The sequence below is a fragment of the Bos taurus genome, chromosome 2, assembly GCF_002263795.3.
Source record: "Bos taurus isolate L1 Dominette 01449 registration number 42190680 breed Hereford chromosome 2, ARS-UCD2.0, whole genome shotgun sequence".
In the NCBI taxonomy this organism is placed as follows: Eukaryota; Metazoa; Chordata; class Mammalia; order Artiodactyla; family Bovidae; genus Bos; species Bos taurus.
The window spans coordinates 126079162-126088462 of NC_037329.1; the positions used below are offsets into that span (position 1 = coordinate 126079162).

General features: G+C 45.2%; 1 non-coding gene across 1 annotated transcript; it reads left to right on the forward strand.

Moving 5' to 3' along the window:
• Window positions 1-8483: 8483 nt before the first annotated feature.
• On the forward strand, window positions 8484-8555 carry TRNAE-UUC (transfer RNA glutamic acid (anticodon UUC)). Its single transcript has one exon. It is a non-coding gene; the product is annotated as a tRNA-Glu (tRNA).
• The last annotated feature ends 746 nt before the right edge of the window (window positions 8556-9301 follow it).

Here is a 9301-nt window from a genome sequence, read left to right on the forward strand (position 1 = left end):
GTGTTGACTTCTTAGATTTGACAAATCTGCCATGGTAATGTAAAATGCTAATATTAGGGGAGATTGACTGAAGGGTATTTGGGAACTCTCTTGACTATCTTTGTAACTTTTCTATAGATCTAAAGATACTGGTGGCTCAGTGGTAAAGAATCCACCTGCAACGCAGGAGATGTTGTTTCGACCCCCGGGTTGGGAAGATTACCTGTAGAAAGAAATGGCAACTCACTCCAGTATTCTTGTGTGGGAAATCTCATGGTTAGAGGAGCCTGGCAGGCTAAGTCCATAGAGTTGCAAAAAAGTCCATGGGATTTTCCAGGCAAGAGTACTGGAGTGGGGTGCCATTGCCTTCTCCGTACCAGCAGACAGGACTTAGCGACTAAACGACAACAACAAAGGTATTCCAAAGTAAAACGTTTATTTAAAAAAATGATGAGATACTGGGACTTCCTTGGTGGTCCAGTGGCTAAGACTCTGCTACCAATGCAGGGAGCCCACATTTGCTCCCTGGTCAGGGAACTAGATCCCACATGTCACAACTAAGAGTTCGTATTGTTGTTGCTGTTGTTTAGTTGCTAAGTTGTTGTTTAGTTGCTAAGTCGTGTTCAACTCTTTTGCAACCCCATGGACTGTAGCCCTGCAGGCTTCTCTGTCCATGGGATTTTCCAGGCAGGAATATTTGAGTGGGTTGTCATTTTTTTTCTCCAGGGGATCTTTCTGACCCAGGGGCCGAACTTATGTCTCCTGCATTGGAAAGGGGATTCTTTACCACTGAGCCACCAGGGAAACCCAGAGAGTTTGTATGCCACAACTAAAGCCCATGCAGGCTGTAACTAAAGACTGTGTATGTGGCAGGGAAGACTGAGGATGCTGTGTGCCACACCTAAGACCTGGCACAGTCAGATAAATAAACATTTTTTTTGAATGATGAGATATTATTCCTACTCATGAAATTAACAAAGAATAAAAAGTCTGACTCAAAGAAGTATTGAGGAGGATATGGGAAAAATAATTCTCTCATATTTGCAGGTGGAAGGGTCAAAGGTATTGTAGGAAGCAATGTAGTCTAGGAAAGCAGAAAATATACAAACCCTGGAATCCAGAATTCCATTTGGACACCAAGAGATATTTATAAAGGCTTTGATACAAATTGTCCACAATAACATAAAACTGAAACAACTTGAATGTCTATCAACAGGGGGACAGACATACAAATTATATACAGGTTACAAATATGGTGGAATATTTACTACATAGCAGCTAAAAGGAAAGAATGAAATTTCTATATATCAATATGGCTAGATGTTAAAAATGCAATACTGAATGAAAAAGTAAAGGTGAAGAGGGGTGTATGTGGTGTGTGTGTGTGTGTGTGTGCTCAGTTGTGTCCGGCTCTTTGCGACCCCATGGATTGTAGCGAGCTCCTCTGTCCATGGAATTTTCCAGGCAAGAATACTGGGTTGCCATTTTCTCCTCCAGGGAATCTTCCTGATCCAGGGATAGGACCTGTGTCTCTTACATCTACCTGCATTGGCAGACGTGTTCTTTACCATTAGCACCGCGTGGGAAGCCCAGCATTTACTATCCTATAAATGTTGTGACACAGGCTCTGTTATGAACCCCAACATACTGATGACGACACCAAGCGGCAATGGAGTTCAGTAACTTGTCTTGGGTACCACACTTGGACAGTGGTAGAGACAGCAACCACATCCTGGAAGCCTGGCTTCAAGTCTGTCCTACCAACCATTATACTCTCTGCCTCGAATTCCCCCTCCTCATGCAGCTCCATTCTAGGGAAGGTAAGTAAGTTAGACAGTGAACGAGCTGTGGAGAAAAACAAAGAAGGGAAGGGAAAAGGGAGTATTACCCTTCAAAGAGGGAGTGTGGGGGTCATGGATGGCCTCACTGAGAGATAACATCTGAGCAAAGACTCTAAGGAAGTGAAAGAGGAAACCATGCCTGTATCTGGGGGTACCCGCATTTCAGCCTTGACAACAAGATCACAGGCTCTGGGGAGTGGTAAACCTGGAGTGTTTGAAAAATAAATAGCAAGGAAGCCAGGGTCACTAAAGCAGAGGGAATAAAGAAATGAGAATAAAAGAAATGAGCCCAGAGAGAGATGGAGGCTAGATTGGGTGGGGCCTTATCCGTCATGAGGACCTTGGAGGGGTCTGAGCAGGGGGTGACAATATCTGACTTGGGCTTAAGAGGGATCCCTCTTTGTTGAGGTGAGATTGCTCAGAGGTTCGGGTGGTAGCTTGCATTGGAGTGGTAGCAGTGGGTGGTGGTAAGAAGTGATTGGATTTTGGATATATTTTGAAGATCAAGTTGATGGTATTTGATGAGGATTGACATGACAGAGGGAAAGGAGTCAAGGATGACTCAGGTTTTTGGCCTACGTAAATGGGAAGACAGAGCGATTGTTTCCTGAATGGAGAAGACAATAGGAGAAGCAGGTTTGAGGAGGGGGTGGGAAGGCCTGGAGTTTCGTTTTGGACATGCTGAGTTTGAGATTTCTACTGGACAACCAGGTGGACACGTTGAGCGTTCAGTTGGACATAATAGTCTGGAGTTTTGAGCAGAGGAGATAAAAATCTATGCCCCATCTGCATATAGATTTTATTTGAAACCACAAGAAAGGATGAGATCATCCAAGAAATGAATATAGATATAGAGCAGTGAAAATGTGAGAACTGAACCCTGGCGCCCCAGCATTCAGAGTTTGCAGCTGAGGAGGAGGAAAGGGAGAAGGGGGAGAATTCAGCAACAGGAAACTGAGAAGGAACAGCCAGAGAGGCGGGAGGAAAACCAGGAGAAAAGCCAGGAGAGGGAGCCAGCCAGTTGAGGAGAGAGAGCCAGCTAGTTGAAGAAAGCGTTCCAAGAAGGATCAAGTGATCAAATGTGTTGAAGGCTGCCGATAGGGAAAGAAAGATGAGGATTGAGAAATGACCATTTGATCAAGCATCATGGAGGTGCTGGGTGGCAGAATGTGCCATCCTCAAATATGCCACTTTGGCACAAGGATTGTTTTGAGCTAAAGGCAATTGAGAAGAAGCAGATAGAAGAAAGGCTCTCTGCCCTATACCCTCATTTGCATAAAAGCAGGACACACATTCATAAAGTTGTCCCAACTCCTGTCTCTACCAGGAGGGACAGAAAATCATCAGAAACAAGTTTTACTGACTATCCTTTATCTACCATCATTTTCTTTGATTTGCCTTTCCACAATTTGCTGCCCCTAGTGAAAGTGAAAGTTGCTCAGTTGTGTCCGACTCTTTGCGACCCCATGGACTATACAGTCCATGGAATTCTCCAGGCCAGAATACTGCAGTGGGTAGCCTTTCCCTTCTCCAGGGGATCTTCCCAACCCAGAGATCGAACCCCAGTTTCCCGCATTGCAGGCAGATTCTTTACCTGCCCCTAGAGTCAGATCTTTTTCTTTCTCTTGTCATATCTCTAAAAATTTCATTCTTTTGCTAAGATGTTATATCAGCCCAAGCTCTAACTAAATCTTTGAGTTATTCATCTCTGGGTATATGCTGCACATGTTTATGAACTTCTATTTGCTTTTCTCTTGTTAGTCTGTCTTTGGACAGTCTAATTTATGCAGCCCCAGCTGCATGGGTATAGGAAGAGATCTGGGGACAGAAGAAGAGATTTTTCTTGTCCCACAGTGGTCATTAGTGACATTGACAAGAGTGGCTTTAGGTGAGTATGTAGAGGTTAAAATCTAATTGGATCAGATTTGAGAGTCAGAGAGAAGAGAAATGATACAGGCAGTACAGATAATTCTCTCAAGTGTTTGACCGCAGCTGGAAGGAAGTGTGGGTGAACAGCAGTGTGTTAAAGTGTCAAAATAGTGCATCACATTCATGATAAAGTTTCCTGTCATTGGTAGAGGTTGATGTGCATTAATTGTGTTTTATTTTTCCAAGTGTCCTGTGGGGTCTTAGTTCCCCTACCAGGGATCAAACCCATACCCTTTGCATTGGAAGCACTGAGATTTAATCACCAGGAACTCCTACATTACATTCTTTTTTTTTTTTTACTTATTCATTTATTTGGTTATGCCCGTTGTGGCATGTGGGGTCTTTTAATTGTGGCATGTGGGATCTAGTTTCCTGAGCAAGGATGGAACCTGGGCCCTGTGCACTGGGAGCATAGTTTTAGCCACTGGACCACCAGGGAAGTCCCCCATATTACATTCTTATAATATAACCTTGTCTATAACCTTGTCAGTGAAGGTTCAAAGAGACTTTAAAATCTGATGAAATAATACAGATATATCTTTTAAAAAATGAAGGCAAACGGAACAAACTGTAACACCCAATAATTCAGAAAGGTGAACATTTTGATGTTTGCTATATTATCTTTACACTTTCAAATTTCCAAGGAATCTTAACCACAGGACCGCCAGGGAAGTCCCCCTTAAAGATAATTAGAAGGGACTTCCCTGGTGGCTCAGATGGTAAAGAATCTGCCTGCCAATGCAGGAGACCCAGGTTTGATTCCTGAGTCAAGACGATCCCCTGGAGGAGGGCATGGCAACCCACTCCAGCATTCTTGCCTGGAGAATTGCATGGACAGAGGAGCCTGGCAGGCTACAGTCACTGGAGTTGCAAAGAATCGGACACGACTGAGCAACTAACACACACACACTCCTCGGTGGTCCAGTGGTTAAGAATCCACCTGCCAATGAGGGCACATGGCTTTGATCCCTGGTCTGGGAAGATTCCACATGCTGCAGAGCAACTAAGCCCGTGTGCCACAGCTACTGAAGCCCGCGTGCCTGGAGCCCATGCTTTGGCAACAAGAGAAGCCACCGCAATAGAAGCCCGCGCACTGCAAACAGAGAATAGCCCCCGGCTCACCACAACTAGACAAAGCCTACGTGCAGCCACAAAAACCCTCTGCAGTCCAACGTATAAATTAATTAACTACAATATATAAATAATTAGAGCAGGGAAAAATGTTTGTGGGCCTGAAGGTGTGAAGGCCTTTGAGTGCCATGTCAAGAATGCGGTGGGGGGAGGGGCATGGCTCAGAACGTTCTCCCTGAAAACTCTGGAGGGTGTGGGAACAATAAAAAATGTCCTTTACCCATTCAGGCTAGAGTTTTCTGAAGTGTGGACAGGACCACCTGCATCAAAATCTTCCCAGGCTCATAAAATTCAAACCCTGGGCCTTTCTCCTCTGGCTTACTAAATCCTAACGTCTCCAGCAAGGCTAAGCAATCTGTACCTGAGAAGGTGGAGTGGTAGCAAGTTCAGGGAAAGGTTGGGGCTGTGATTAGTACCTGTGGAGATGGAAGTGCCCATAGGACTTCTGGTCTGTGAGTGGATATGAGAGTCTCAGGTTCACCGATGGGTGTTAACCAGATTCATTGTCCAGTCTCCCACAGCAGGAAGCACAAGGACTTGCACATAGTAGGTGCTAAAAGTTTATTGAGTGAATTAAGAATTTAGCTTAAGGGACTGCCCTGGTGGTCCAGTAGCTAAGACTTCGAGCTCCCAATGCAGGGAGCCTGGGTTTAATCCCTGGTCCAGGAACTAGATCCCACATGCTACAATTAAAGATCTCATGTCCCGCAACTAAGACCTGGAGTGGTCAAATAAATAAATAAATATCTGAAGAAAAGAATTTAGCTTCAAAGCCAATCACTCAGTCACAAATTCTACCTTCTTACCAGTAACTCTCTCCTGGTTGCCTAGCATGCAACGTATCTTCATGGTGGCCAACAGCCCAAAGAAGTTGGAAAAACTTGGACTTCAGAGTCAGACAGACTTGAATTCACACCTGGTTCCCCTTATTCCCAGCTCTGTGGCCACAAGTGAGTCTCCCCTTGGAACTTGGTTTTCTCAGGTGCAAATAATGTCATTCGCTCATTCATTCATTCAGCCTCTTTTGCCCTCCTGGAGTTTGCAACCTAAGGAGGTAATGGTAGTAAACAACAAATATAGTAAGTAGGTTTATTATACCATATGTGAGTGAAAATTGCTATGGAAAAAAAAAAAAAAGCAGCAGAGTGAGGGCTGGGCCTGAGTGGGAGTGGCAGCAGTGATCAGGCTGGGGAAACGTCATTATTAGTTAGCATTATCATGTAGTAGGTCACGTTGACTCAGACAGTAAAAAATCCACCTGCCATGGAGACCCAGGTTCGATCCCTGGGTTGGGAAGATTTCCTGGAGAAGAGGATGGCAACTCAGTCCAGTATTTTTGCCTGGAGAATTCCAAGGACAGAGGAGCCTGGCGGGCTAAGTCCATGGGCTGGGAAGGAATCAGACGTGACTGAGTGACTAACACATTTGCAGGCCACACTGAGGAGGATTTGCAGAAGTGATGGGATGTGGAGGGTTTTGTGGAGGGATGTGATGGGGTGGACCAAGTGGATAGCTAGAGAAGAGTATTCCAGGCAGAAGGGACAGCAAGCACTAAGGCACTGACAGAAGCGTGCTTGGCACTGTGTGAGAAATAGCAAGGAGGCCGCGTGGTTGGAGTGGAGTCCGTGATGGAAGAAGAGGGCCTTGCAGGGCTGTGATGTCAAATAACAAAGCAAAGGAGGTGAAGTCAGTTACTGAGTACCAACAATATGCAAGAAACTGAGCTTTGTGTATTAATATATCAGCTACTTAATATTTGCACTAACCTTCAAGGCATATATTCAGTCCTCACCCGCCTTTTATATACATGAATAAACTGAGTGACAGAGACAAAACCTTACTTCCTCATGATGCACAGCTAGTAAGTGGCTCAGAGGATCTTTTCCAAGTATGACACGTTGTTTGCTACTTATCTGTCATAGCTATAGCAATTCCACAAAATCCCCACTACTCAAAATTTATTTGGCTTTGCTGGATCTTAATTTGGGCACGTGGGATCTTAGTTCCTGGATCAGGGATTGACCCTATGTCCCCTAGGGTCAAGGTAGACTGGACAACCAGAAGGGGGATTTGCATAAAGGCTTGAGGGATGTGATGGAGTAGGCCCAAGTTCCCATTACTTTTACCAAAATGATTGAAGGAGGAGCACAGAGGGACAGACATGGCCTAAACAAGGGGAGATGCTGCCCAGGGCCAGGCATCTAGAGATGGTTCTGGATCTGCAGGAGAGGAGTCTGCAGAGACACAGCCCCTGTGAGTCAAGAGAACGTGTAACAGTAACACAATAGGACTTGCCAAAATGGGGTTACAAGTATTGCAGCATATATTAACTGATGACCTTTAACAAGATAGACTTCCTTTGTGCTCAGACAGTAAGGAGTCTGTCTGCAATGCGGGAGACCTGAGTTTGATCCCTGGGTTGGGAAGATCCCCTGGAGAAAGAAATGGCAACACACTCCAGTGTTCTTGCCTGGAAAATCTCATGGACAGAGAAGCCTGGCAGGCTACAGTTCGTGGGGTCACAAAGGGTCAAACACAACTGAGCAGCTTCACTTTCTTTCTTTCTTTTAACAAGATCATGCTTTTAACATGCAGAATACACAATATAATTTATCTAAAATTATTAAATTCAAAACATAATTTTAAGAAATTATTAAACTCATAGCATGCCACAGGGGTTGTGGTCTGATGATCAGTTTCTCAGATGTGAGGGATTTTTTTCTAGCCAGCATTTCTGTGTCTGAATGTGGCCCTAACACCAAAAGTCTACATTTGAGGCCCTCAGTGCATGTAAATGAAGATACAGACAGTAAATATAAGTGGTACTGCTGTGTGCTGCCCTGAGTTCCACATGTACATTGGCTAAGATCTTATAACAGCCCCATGAGACTGGCATTGTTGTTGCCCGCACGTGATGGAGGAAGAAACTGTGAAACAGGGAGGTCGACTGACTTACCCAAGGTCTTCTAACTACTGAGTGGTGATGTGGGGATCTGAACCTAGACTCTGGCTAGACTCTTTTTTTTTTTTTTTTTTTTAATGATTTATGTATTTTATTTTTGCCCGTGCTGGGTCTTGGTTGCTGTTCTCCGGCTTTCTCTAGTTGTGGCGAGCAGGGGCTACTCGTCATTGCTGTGCATGGGCTCCTCACTGTGGTGGCTTCTCTTGTTGCAGAGCATAGAGTCTAGGCCTACGAGCTTCAGTAGCTGTGGCACAAGGGCTTAGTTGCCCCTCAGCATGTAGGATCTTTCCAGACCAGGCTTGGAACCGGTGTCCCCTGCACTGGCAGGCAGATTTTAACCACCAGAGCACCAGGGAAGCCCACAGTCTGGCTAGATTTGTAACCTTAACTTTTCTGTTCTACTGCGTGGTCCAGGCTGGGCCTTGGTTGTCCCAGGTGGTTTTTCCCAAGGGCTCTTTCTTGGCACTGCCATGTTGGTGCAACCTTCTCCAGGCTGCAGAGGATCTCAGGGCTGGTATTTCCTGGTCCTCACGGGATCTGCTACTTCCCAGGCTGGTACCCAAGGACTGACTGAAGACTGGAGTGATGAGTCAGAGAGTGAGGAGGGAATGTTGCCCTCAAGACTGGAAAGAACTGGGAGCTCCCTGATGGTCTAGTGGTTAGGATTCGGCACTTTCACTGTCGCAGCCCAGGTTCAAGCCCTGGTCAGGGAACTGAGATCCTGCAAGCTGTGTGGCATGGGGAAAAAAAGGCTGGAAAGGTCTCAGGGTTCCCTCTCCATGTCACCTGCATAAAGTCCCTCCACTAACCCCACATTTGCCCTTCTTTTTGCTGTATTGAACCTGTGGTGTTTTGCAAGAGCTCTGGATTAAGATGTAAGAAAACTAACTTAAATCCTGGATCTATTATCTAACAGCTGTGTTATCTTGGCCAAATGGCTTTATGTTTAAATCTTCACTTTTTCTCCATCTGTAAAATGGAAATGAGAGTAATGGCTACCGTTGAGCAACAGGACTCGGTACACTGATAAACCTGGAGAACTTGGGTGTAAACTGTTTAGGACTGAACCACTGTGAGGCATAATGCCATCATTCTCATTCTTGCCCCACACGCTTTTCTTCTCTTCGGTTATTTCCATTATAGCTGATGTTATCCTTTCATCTGCTGTCAGGTGACACAAGGCCCTTGGCTTTCTCTGAAGGCTCTTCTGGGCTCTTCTGTCATCTCGCAAGTAGCTGGACCTGTGCCAGGAGAATGTGAAGTGCAGAGAATCGGTTTAACGTTGGCACCTTCAGTCACAATCACATCACCCTCGTATCATTGGAATATACCTCCTTGTGAAAGGAGAGCATATCTTATGAAAAGTGCACAGATCATGAGCACTCGGTGGGTTATCACAGTATAACCTTTGTATCCACCACCCAAGAAAGAAAGGGAACAGTATCAGCCCCTAGAAGCC